The 12,603-nt window shown below is 47.1% G+C and overlaps 1 protein-coding gene across 1 annotated transcript in view; it reads left to right on the forward strand.

The window, feature by feature from the left end:
- Positions 1-1,101: 1,101 nt before the first annotated feature.
- RERE (arginine-glutamic acid dipeptide repeats) overlaps positions 1,102-12,603 on the forward strand; it is a 222,979-nt gene continuing 211,477 nt past the window's right edge. The window contains exon 1 of the mRNA XM_082776734.1: positions 1,102-1,327. The gene's annotated coding sequence lies outside the window, so the exon portion shown is untranslated. The remainder of the gene's footprint in view (positions 1,328-12,603) is intronic.

Below are 12,603 nucleotides of genomic sequence, written 5' to 3' on the forward strand. Positions count from 1 at the left end.
CCTCAAATCTCCTTGTGTGTGCCTTTCTCTTCAGTGAAAACAGTTCCCACTTCCCTCTGCTGAAGGCAATAATGTTAACAGCCTCAAACGCATCTCCTGCGATACCGCTGGAGTCAGCCATGGAGGCAGTTTATAGAGACAGCAAACAGTTGGGGTTACACAAGTGTAATTGAGGGCAAAATCTGTCCTGACAGATCCGAGTGCTTTTTCAGAAAGGAGATGTAATTCCACACGAAATTTCTCAGATCCCCGGGAAGAACGTGTGACTTTCTTTACGGCCGTGTGATTTATTTTGCTGGCCCGCGTTCCACGGATGAAAGCCGAGGTTAAGGTTAAATAACAAGTTTGCTCTATTTATGGCGCAGGTAGCTCCGCGCTATCGGTCGGAACCGCGCGTGATAGCTGAGGGCTGAAGGGGCTCGAAAAAGCTCCTGGGTGACCTCGCGCTTTATTAATTGCCACCCGGTAATTGGCAATGCTGCTGCTGTGACAACACCCTCGCCGCACCGAGCGAGAAGCGGCAGCCTCTGGATTTTATTGCTGAGAACAAAACGCGGCGGAGGGGCTGTGTGAGGGCACTGTGGCCTGGTGGCTGGGGGGGATTCAGAACGGGTGTGGGGCTCCAGGGTGGCCTGGGGGGGCTCCACAGTGGGTGTGGGGGATGGAGGATGGAGGGGGGCTCCCCCAAATCCTCAGCCCAGCGCTGCCCCCTGAGGGGACACCCAGTGGCAGCTCCCCCGTGGCATCAACTGGAGCCACCCCCGGGGTTGCTGCGGCGAGGCCGGGCCCCACAGACCCCAGAGGGGACCCCAAGGGCCGGGGGTCGCAGCGGGGCGCCCTGGGGCCGGGCGCTTTTTGTATGCGCCCCCCCTCGCCCCAGGCGCTCCGGGCCTTGCCCGGCCCTGCCCGTCCCCCCCGCTCCGCCTTCCCCTTCTTCTTTTAAATCACTTCCATCCGCTCCTCCCATTGGTCCCATCCTCCTGGCGGGTCACGGGGCGCGGCTCCTCCTCCAATCGGCGCGCCGGATACTGGCAGGCGGCGGCTCCGGCCTGGCTGCGTTGCTGGGTGCCCGCTCGCTGCGTGCTCCGTGTGTGTGTGTGTGTGGTGTGTGTGAGGGCAGGGAGGAGGCAGCGCCCGGCCGCTGCGCCCCACAGCCCCCGGCCCCGCTCCTTCCCCTCCCCGCCGCCGCCGCCATGCCCCTGAGCCGCCGCTGAGGCACCGCCAGGGGATCTCCGCCGCCAGGCAGCCCGAGGGGAGCCGCTCCCCGCCGCCGCTTTGTCCCGGCTGCCAGAACGGAGCCGCCGCGGATGCTGTGAGCGCCGCCGAGGTACGGGGAGGGGGCAGCCTGAGGGAAACGGGGAAGGGGGAGGGGGGGGCGAGGCCCTTCCCGCCCTGCTCGGCCACGATATGTCGCGACAAGCCCTCAGGGGAGCCCCCCGGGGAGCGGGGAGGGGGATGGTGGGGCTGTAAAGCCGGGGGTTGAGGGGGGCAAAAAGGGGCAAAAAGCCGCTTTTTGCCCTTTTTTTAAAAATTATTATTCGCTCCCCGCACGCTGAGGCCGTGTTTTGGTTCCCCAGCCGGGGGAGGGAGGGCGCTGGGAGGGGGCTTCGGCTGGGGAAGGAGGGCAGGGGACACAAAGGAAGCGGCCGGGGGGGGGGGGGTCGGAGCGGGGCACCCCCACCCCCTCACAGCACCCCCCCCCCCGGCCGCGGGGAGCCCCCTTTTCCCTTCATTTTTTTCCCCCCTCATTTCTCAAGCGTGAGAGGAGACGCGGTGGGAGGCAGGCAGCGGTCGAGGTTTCGCCGCCGAGCCCGGCTGCTGAAGAAATCCGCCGGGAAGCAAACAATGTGATTCATTGTTGGGGCGCCCGGCCCCTCGGACTTTTTATTTTCGCACGCTGGCTGCAGTTATTTTTGATTTGCCCACTTCTTCCGCGGAGTTTTTGCTGGAAGCGGCGATGTGCTCGGGGGTGAGGAGCTGGGGATATTTTTGTGCAGTCAGCGGGCTACGGTCTGGTGTCTGTTTACTCCTGAGTTTTCATTGACCGGTTACTGAAATCAAAGGTGTTATTTTGCCTGCGCGGGGGTGGGAGTGAAACGAGAAGCCTCGTCCAGCAGACCTTAATGCCATAATTCAGTAAGAATTACGGCTCTCTCAGACCAAACCTGAAGTGGCACAATTCCCGTAGTATGCCCCCTTCTTCGATGCAAATTTTTAACCGGATAAAAACAAACGCTGGGTCAAAAGGAGTGCGTGTTGTAAAAGGCGGGTGCCAAATATTCAGATGAATGGGTGATGTGTGGTGGTTTCTGTAGCCCTGGTATTACCAGGCAAACATTTGTTTTGTGTATGCTGCTCCCTTAGAACTGAGAAATCCATGGTGGCTGAGGGGTGGCAGCATCTCTGTGATAATAAAAGCACTTCTGGTAAATGCATCTTACGTTGCCTTTCCTCCCTGAGCCCGTCCTGTAAAATTAAGAATCGGGGCTGGATTCGGTGGCCTGGTTTGGATGAGTGGCGATTGGGGAGATTTGCCTTGTTGGTTGATGAGGTCTGGAGGGGAGAGAGGGAGGTGGATGCACACAATGCCCAGGCTCGGGAGCTCATTGTTCTTTGCTGTATACTCTGCCGTGTTTGGGACTCTGCTCTCACGCAAGCACGACCTCTTTTTCCTTGGGCAGTGAGAGGCAGAGAACAGGAGGCATTTTCTACCTTTCCTCCTTCTCCGGAGTGGCCTTTCGGTAACCTCGCAGAAAGCCAAAATAGTAAATTAGAAGCTAAAGGATGCCAAAACATTCTGTATGTTCTTCCCTCCTCCCCTCCCAGCGCTGGCTCGGCTTCTTTCTCTGTAAGTGAGTGTATAAAGAAAGAGGGAGCACATGAGGTGAGACTCTGAAGCGCACTCTTTTGAACCCCTCTCAACTTTCTTTCATGTTCTGCCTTCTCCCTCTACCCCCAGTGAAAACCCCGGCTAGCCTGCAATAAAAATCCCTCCTCGTGAGGTTTGTGTGTTGGCTTTGGGATGTTTGGTCTGGGGGCACGTGTAGAGGGAAACTGCTGCCAAGGGAGAAGGCGTTAGAGAAATGCATTGGGGTGATGAAAGTAAAAGGAAGCATACAGAGCCTGGAAGGTGATTTTGGTGTAGATAGTTTCCTTTCTTGATGATCCTGTAATGGTTTTTGTTTTTACAGCAGCATCTGTAAAAACAAAACCAATTACGGTGTGTACTGAAGCTGTGAAAAGCGACTGCTGCGTGGGGGCTGGAGCTGCTCCGCAGATCGCGTTATCGAGGTGCGGTGAAGCCTCCCCTGGCTTCCCGATAACTCCAACTGGCCGATGATATCGAGGTATGCAGAAGAGGGAAAGAAATAGCATCTGGGTGTGAGGAATAGATGCCGGTGGGTTAGAGCCCTTGGAAAAAGTGCACTGAGAGTAGGCAGCAGTGACTGTCATAGTTCAATGGAGCATTGACTGAATCATGAAGCTTCGAAGTTGTTTCGGACTCTTTAGCAGGCTTTGCTGTCTGGCTGGAGTAAACAGCTCCTTTCTTCTGCTTCCCTACCCAAATAAAGCGTGCTGATTGCCCCTGGATTGAGGGCACTTTTTTTTTTTATTGTTCTACCACTCACATAGCTTTGGTTGTGGCTACAGCATGATTGTAGGTCATTGTCTGCGCGGATGCTATGACTGGAGCTCGCTGAGAGGTCCAGGGGCATACTTGTGTTGCCTCTCTGGCTTTATGATGCCTTTGGCATGTGGATTTATGCTCTGGAGCGACCGAGAGGGGGATAACTCTCCATCTGGACAAAGCCCTTGATAGCCCTATGCGAAATGGCTTGTTTCTCAGGCAGAGAAAGGTGAGTGGGGCTGGGAGAGACAGACCTGCCTTAAGCAGTAATTATGTAGCTGGGTTAAAAAATGGTGATTTCTGTGAATCTGGGAGTTCGTTTTACTGTAGTGGGTTTTTTTGTATGCATGCAGAAGTCTGTCTGGCGGAGTTGTGGGTAGAGGCTCTGTGCTGCCGCAGCACAGGGCTGATAATCAACAACAGTCACGGTTGTGAAGAGCTGTGCTCTGTGCAGTTCTTGATGCTGATTGCAGCTTAGGTGAGAAAAATGATATTCCGCTGTTGCTGTTTTACTAATCGCCGTTTTAAATAACGTGCTATTTGTCAACTTACTGTCACAGCCACAAAACGCAGCTCTCTGTCCTAGCCGTGCTGGGTGGTTGGTGTGCCCATAAAGAAGTTATTTTACTTTTGGGAGTGGGAGGGGGGAAAATTGTGCCAGGAGCATCCAGAATTTTGCAAGCCCGTGTTACTGGCTGTGTAATAGCACAGCACAACCCGTGTTATCTTCTCAGCAGAGCTGTTCATACATTAAGATTGCCTGAGGGTAGCTTTGATTTCATTACCTACCATATTTAAGGACACTGTAAGCTCCAGTGACGTGCTGTGCTCCGTGGTGTTGGCATGTGAATGCGGTGCTGGACTTGTAGTTAACTTCTAATTTACAAGAAATAAGGGTGGTTGGGAAACATTTAGTTAGGATGTTGTACTGACATGGGTGAGCAACTACACATGTTAAAAACAAAACAAAACCAGTTCCCTAACTTTGTGATGTCCATTTCTATTTATTTATTAGGCAGGTGGCCTGGTTAGGCGAGCTATTTTTAAGTTTCAGCTATTTTTCACTACGATTCTGCTATGGAAATGTATGGTAATTGTTTCAGTTGCATGAAGTCCACACAAATCATCTTCCTTGACTTAAAAGGGGTAAGTGGTACCTGACGGCAGCTGAAATTTAAATCAATAGGCTTAAAAGAAGGCGTGTATAAATCAAAACAAAACATCGACACCAAACTATCTTGTAATTCAAACAGAGCACACACAGTTCGTCTGAGATCTGTTTGTTTAGCAAGTCTGTGTGTGTGTTCAGAGCTGCTCGAAAGGAGCCTTGTGTCGCACTAATGTTGTTGTGTTGCACCAGGGCAATAGGAAAGTACGTGGGGCTGGTGCAGAAGGCATCACGAGGAGGTCTGCTCGTCTGCTTGTGGTTACCCGGGCTTTGGAGATGGTGTTGCTAGGAAGGAAATCAAGCCCCTTGGTGGAGCGATGGGAGGCATTGGGGAGCAGGAGCCACAACGCAGTATTGTGCTCTTTATGTTGGGCTGCCAGCAGCATTTTACACAAGCTTTTATAACGCTGGTAGCTGTGCCCAACTGCTCTTTTCAGAGGGCCTGATGTATGAACAAAGGAGCAAACAAGATATGAATACTGCGCTGGCTCCTTTTGATTTCAGAGTCTACTGAGGCAGAGAATTGCTGTAAGTGACTGAAAAAACAAACAGATTGAAATATTAGCTGACTATTCCCATTTCAATAGTTTTTTTTTTTTTAATACAAATGTCTGTGTAGTTAGTTCACTGAGCATCCAGAATAGCTTGCACGTCCCGAGGCTTGCCCCCTCCATCACCAGTTCCTTCTTCTCTCTCCCCGTCTTTTGTAACAGCTGAAGGGACAAACGGCCTCGATGTGCCATGTGCTGAGTAGTGAAGCTTAAAATGCCGGGTTCAGTCTGGGCCGTGCCTTAGCGGAGATGTAATTAGAGATTTTTTTTTTTTCCCCTATCAATTTGCTGGTTTGCACAAAACTTTGAGGAATGTCGGTTATTGCTGGGATGGCTGTCACGGCAGGCTTGGTTGAAATTCATCATGTACGAAAGTTACTTGCAGGGAATGAAAGGATAAGGGCTTGAGGAGGGGGAGGAAATGAGGGGATTATGGAGGTTTTTTTCCTCCAATAAACCAGGTTAAAGAAAGAGAAAGGAAGTTGTCACCTTGTGCTCATAAATATGTCTGTCTGTGGCAGTTGCTCGTTTGCGCTCATCTTTTCTGGTAGTCAACCATTTTGGGTTAAAACAGCCGAGTTCTTGGGCACTTTGGCCCATTTTCCTGCAGATGGAAATATTCTTAGCGGCTGGTCCGGGAGCAGGTATCGTACAAATGTTGATTGAGATACATGGGGGAACATTCATGTTATATTACACTAAAAATAAGCAAAGTGTTAAGGAGCAGAATTTCTTATTAGTGAGAAATCACGGTTAAAATCTGAGAGAAGCAAGCTTTTGTTTGGTTTGACGTGGCTCTGGGTGTGTTTTTATACCAACTCTCCAACAAATGACTTATTGTGAGCCTGATTCAACTGAGGGGACAGAAAAATGTAGAGTTGCTAGCTCCTGTTTGATCTGGCATATCTGGTAAGCGATATTTATTAAATTCTTAAGCAGATATTCTGCACTGAGCTCTTGATCCTACCGTCAGGTTTCTGTACGTGGTGTCCTGGCAGTCCAAATGTGTGTAGGGGAATGGATGGAGGGAATCTCTGCCTGGGGGGACTGTTGATGATGCACACTGTGCGTTTAACCTGTATCTATTTGTGCCCCCAACCTGGTAAGGGCTCATTAAGGAATAAGTTGCAGTGGAACTTAATGAATGTTAGCAGCTCTACAGCGAGCATTGGCTCCTAATGGCAGCATCCGAGAGGTGCCATTTATCTTTCTCTGAAGGACAGGTAACTTCAGGCAGCCCTGTTTACTCCTTTCCTTCAGTAAATGGCTCTGGGCACTTAGCACAGAGTGGCTGTGACCCGAGGGACCTCGTCTGTGCCTTTATGCCTTGAGTCAGCAGTCTGTGTCATACTGCTCACACGTAACCACCTACGTGCTGTGTGAATTGCCACATTATCTTGTTTTGGGTGGGATCCTAACAAAAGACGATCGTCGTTTTGGCAATAGAAGCTCTGGAGAAGCGAAGTCTTAAGTTCTTTAAGTGAGAACCTGTTCAAAGCGTGCGTAGGCTGCGGGAGAGCTGCGATGTGTTGTGGCTGGTAACCTCGTAGTGCTGGAGCCGCTGCTGGAGGCGGTGAGGCAGACCTGTGATGCCAGAGATCGGTCACTTCTGTGCCGCCTGTGAAATCACTGCGGTCTAGCAGGAGCTTGTAAGGCTGCATATACCCTGTTTTAAACCTGAATGCTTCTGAAAGCTACGTGGCTGTGTCGCAATATAAAGTGGGGTGAGCTGGGCTTGGGAATTCTGGTGTGGTGGAATAGGCAATTGAACCAGTCTGATGGTCCCTGTAAGAAGCTCAGCCTTTTAGGCAACCGGTTTATTCCCCAATTTGAAAAGGGATGGCAAGTGCATTTAGTAATTACAGGATGTTGAGGTGTCAGATTTGTGCTGGATGTCAAAATTAGTAAATATTTAGGAATTTTGAATCTTCAAAAAAAAAAAAAAAAAAAAAAAACCAAACCCCACTATATGTGTGACATTAACCTGCTAACACCAGCAACTGCGAGGGACTGGAATACATGGTGTCTTTGTGAAAACACCTCTTTATTTCTTCCTTGATTTAGGATTCTTCATCCATTCACGCATGTTAACATGAGAAATGGCATGAATGTGAAAGAAGAAAGCAACAGCACCTCATAGAACATAAAAGTGCCAGAAGGGCTGTGTTTCTTCAAGACATCCTGCCCCACGAAAAAGAAGATCCTGGAGCACACACAGTTAGGGCCTTCAGCTTTGCTTAGGATTCAGGAAGAGCAGCGGGCATGTGAGGATGTTCTGCAGAGCAAATGTTTCACAGTGATAGCGTGGATGTTGTTCTCCCACACCTCTGACTAAAGAGTGGCTTAGAGCTTGGGGAGCTTGGAGTCGAACTGAACTGCTTTTCTGTTAAGCTTTTCTGCTGCGTGTGGGGTTTTCTTGTTTGTTTGAAATAATGGTGCTCATCTGTTCTTTGGAAGGTTCTCCCCCACAATGATGGCTTAACCCGTTTCTTGCAATTCTTCCTGTGTTCCTTTATAATTCTTCTGTTGATTTTCTGTCTATGGTAGCCTTAAAGCAGATACTTCACTCCTTGTTCAGGTGCATCGGCTTCACTGGGATCATAATTTAATGTAATTTACAACTTTAGCACGAACTTCTGTTTCATAGCAGAACTTAGAAGGGTGAAGTTGCTTAAAATTGACCTGGGTAAAGCTCAATACCTGACAAGATTCTGCAAAAGAAAGCTTTGCCTTTCTCCTTATTATTGGTTTGTTTTAAAATGGGGGAAGACGACAGGTTCTTGAGGTGAACAAAACACACCCGACAGTAGTTCAGCTACCAACTCTTCTGGTACATATCTCTGGGTCAGAATGATACATCTTAGGTAAAAATGGATGCAGTGCCTCCATTAGAGATCTTCTAATGAGGTCGGCGCAGGAAACTTAAACACTTAATCCTCATTTTTACAAACTGGGAGCGAGATGCAGAAATCTAATTTATGTCTCCAAGGTCATTCATTTTCACTTCACAAAGCTTAATAGACCTGTCTTTGACCACTGAATTATGGTGCTTGCACTCTAACACCACGAACCTTTAAGATGAGAAACTTTACCCAATAAAAGATGAACTTAAAGGTACCTGTACTCCTGAAGATTTCTGAAAGTCGAGTGCCCAGCTAGTAAGTGCCATCAGGATAAAACAGTTTACCGTAGGGCTGTTTGGAGCCATGCTTTTAATTTCTGATATGTTTTGTTTCTTAAGACTCCAGCTACAGATTTATTATCACACACAAGTTTATTTGATGTTACTGGGAACAAAATCCAAATGGTCAAGTGTTTAGTGAAGTAAAAGCCAATTTTTTTGATGACTTGCTGTGATCTGACCCTGGTGTCTGTGGTTAATCAAGGTAATCTTCTCCCTTCTTGTTCTTTAGAGCAGTTTCCATGGTAAATTTTATATTCTCTGATTGATTCAACTGAACCCTGTGCAGAAGCTCTGGAAGGCTTTCAGATGATGACAGTAGAGACAGGGTTTATGGCTGATCTCGTGTTGGCTGGCCAAAGCTGGAGTAGGATATTGTTCAGGGGTTAAGCTCTAAATCAAAGGGATTGAGAGAAAAGGACGCAATGTGGATAACCCGCTGAAGGAAGAAGTGTGGGTGGAGTGTGGTAATGTAAGTGGTTCTCCTAAGCCGCAGAGGAAAATAAAACAGCATAAGGTCTGAATAAAGGGAATATGGATTTGGGGCTTTTGTTTGTATGCCGTGTCATGGTGTAGGGGAGATTTTTCAATGCATGCTTCTGGATGATGGTCTGAATAACGTTGGGATTACAAGAGGCTTGGTCAACTGCTGCCATATGCAGAAAGAGAAGTTAGGCAGCATCCAGGTCCTCTTCTGACCTGCTAAAATGTTTGTGGCTGCTGTTCAAATGCTTTCATCAAAGCTTTGAGGCCATGGAGGAGTGCAGGAGGTGACAAGCTGGTGGTGCAGGTAGCCTAGCAGTAGCAAATCAACTTTTTAATGGTAGGAATACCCAGGGAGGAGCTAGAACCATCAGCGATGTTTTGCTGGATGCGTAATGCCCATTAGAAATGGGTATGGTTTGCAATATATGGTTTTATGGCTTTTATTCTTTCATAATTATGCCAATTTCCCTGCTGTAGACTTTGGGATTCTAGCTGCTGTTAGTGTTTTTTGGCTTTTAGTGTGGATGTTGGAGGACACACGCTCCTCTTCCACGAGTCTGAGTCGCTGCTACCTTCGGCGGCTGGCGTCGTTACGTGCAGCTCTGTGAGCAGCATATCTGCTTGTTTTTCTGCTTGGAAAAAGTCATTTGATTCTTATTTCCTGCTTCTCCTCGTGTTGAATAGGCTTAGTCTTTTATTGTTGGATTTTATTGTCTAACGGCATGCCTCTCTTTCCACGTCTGTAATATACGAAACAAATGGAACTGGCTCCACTTGTGCTCGCATTGTATGTCGCTGCTCTCCACGCAGGCTTACTGCAATTCATGGGAGCCCTGTTCTTTCCTAATTATTCATCAAATAACTACTTGCAAAGCTTTTTGTCCCAAAGTACAAGTTTAGGAAGTATTATGTGGAAGGTAATTACTTTAGTGTATGTATAGTGAAGCCTTTCGAGTCCTGATAAATTATATTCACATTTTTCCTTGCTGGGATTTTTCTGAGGCCCTAGTACACGTGTTGGAAATAGAAAGAAAGGCTGGGAGGGCTTGTTAATGAATGAGGCCTCTTGTTTGTAACATCCTGTTGGAAATTTAACGTGTTTCCTGTATTAAATTCCACAGATATTTTAATAAGGTCACATATTTAATTCCTGGAGATGGTAAATGGCCATGCTGCAAGTAGACAGCGAGAGAGGCTGGGAAGATTGCACGTCGTTAATCCACAGCAAGGATTTAGGTGGTGTTGGTATTACAGCGTTTGGGTTGTGCTCCTGGCACTTCGAATAACATGTTGCATGACCTTGAGCTCAACTCATGGTGATTGTTATTTTCTGCTTCTGAAATAGGTGTGATGATACACTGTCAGTGTTACCAGGAGCTTTTAGAGATGCTGAGCAGTAGAAAAAGGCTTGGTATTTCAGAAACAAGCAAATCTGTGCTGTGGCAAACCCTTAGCTTTCTGCCTATAGCATGTGTTTTTTTTCCAGGACTAGAAAGCTTTGAAATGATGAAATACATGGAGAGTTACATTTTCTTGCATTTGTTGCATCTCAGTGCATCATTGTTACCTACTGCTACTTGTCTGTTTCAAAGCAGTGGAGGATCTCCTGATAACAGCAGCTGTGGAAAGCACCTGGTTCTCTCTTCTAGAAGGGGAGTTACTCTCAGTGGTTTATGAATGACTGTTCTGCAAGCTGCCAGATCTTAATTGTTTTAAAATTTCTAGCTGAGGCTCTCAGAAGTGTTTTATACCACAAATCTTTTCCTGATCAAGTTGGCATTTAAAATAAGCTTTGTATGGATTACTGTAACTTCTTTCTCCCTGGCTTATTTATTTGGGTTTTTAGCAGAAAATACAGGCCTTGATGCTTTGTAAGAGCAGGATGTCTCTCAGGTATTACTAATGGGGAGCTCCTCTCCTTCGTTTCCCTCTTGTTGCTAATTGACTCTTTGCTCGTTCTGAATCAATACTGGAAATACGTTCGGAGTAACATTCCCTCCACCTCCTTCAAGCGAATGAAATTGGGGTTTTGCTTTCAGGTGTACAGAGGTGGAGATATAAATGTTGGACGAGTTTTCTGGGATGGGAAGAGGTGAAGTCACCCATTAGTAAGCTAAGGAAAGCCAGGAGGTTGTTCCCTACGTACGCGTTTGCTTTTGATGGAAATGTTTTTTCGAAACGAGTTTAGTAGGAAGGCAAACTCGATCTCATTTAAATGTGGTTCTTTAAAATCAGTGTGTGGTTCAGTGGGTGTGTGGAAGAGCCTGAAATTCTCATTCTCCAGCCCTTTTTGGTAGGGAAGGTGAAGAGGAGGGAAGGGCTCCAGAGAAGAGACTGGAGAAGATGAGATGCTTGCAGTGCAGAAAACAGATCCCTCTGTGATCAGGGCAGCTTTCTGCCTGAGGTGTGGCTGGGTGTGTGGTCTCAAGCTCCTGTAGCCTTTTTTTCCTGGTCTGTGCTTAGGAGAAGAGGTGGTGGTTGTGATCAGTTGGTGACAACTAAACACGAAATGTTCATAAGGGATCAGGTTTTATTTTAGTAATCAATTACAAAGATGCTTGTGTGAGGGGAGAGGGTTTCTTTCTTTCCCTCATTTTCTGAAAGTATTAGGCATGTGTAGGCATGAGCTGTTGAACGTGGTTTTTCTCTGCTAGTGTCCACTGAAAGAAAAGGAAGTTGATGTTCATTGTATTTGTGTTCCATACTATGACAATACAGAATGACACCAGACATGAAAAGATGCCCTAAAACTACCACTTGGCTGTGGCAGCAGAGCCCTTAGTTTCCTTTTGTACTTGGACTTGGTCTGATGCTTTTCTGTCTGAACTTTATGCCATAACTGAAGAGCTGTTTGGTTCCATTCAAACTTTTTTTTTTTTTTTTTTCCTCTGCTCTGCTGTGCCTGGCTTCTATGTCTTAGCTGAACTTTTTTTCTGTGCTTACTTTTCAGTGATTTTTTTTTGCGGGGAGTGGAGGGTTATTGGCTTTTATTTGCTTTCTCTCTGTTTGCTTTGTTCCAGAAGACTTTATGAAACTTCAGGGTTTTCCTGTAACTTTCAGTTCCATTTAGGGTTGTTACTTTGCAGCCCTTGTCGCCGTGTATTGCTCATACAAGATTTGAAGTCTCTGAGAGCTTCCTAGTTGGTTGTGTAATAGTGGGAGAAGGACCACTGAAAGTCATCCTCGTTGATGCATTTCAGTACAGCTTGTTGCCCATTAAAATTATCTCCCTTGGAATCTTGTTTTTAGCTGCTCCATTCTTGACATGCTTTAAAAAAAAAAAAAAAAGGGAAGGATTTGAATGGCAGCAAGGGTTGAAGATAATTGATAAGGCAGTGTGTTGTCTCTGTCCTCATTGTACCTTTGGTACTGGCTGCAGTCCACTTCAAAACTGTCTCGTAAGAAATCATCACAAAATCTTAATCTCAAATATGTCAAATTATGTCATTGAGGAAAACAATATTTAACCGATCAGCTTGGCAGAGCCCCCTGATGTTTGATACTCTGTTCTTTGCTTTCTTCTCTACTTGATGAAAATCAAGCAGTAGAAGGCTTTGGCTCTGGAATTTTTTAAAAAGCTTTAACAGAA

The sequence above is a fragment of the Aythya marila genome, assembly GCF_965140915.1.
Source record: "Aythya marila genome assembly, chromosome: 21".
NCBI lineage: Eukaryota > Metazoa > Chordata > Aves > Anseriformes > Anatidae > Aythya > Aythya marila.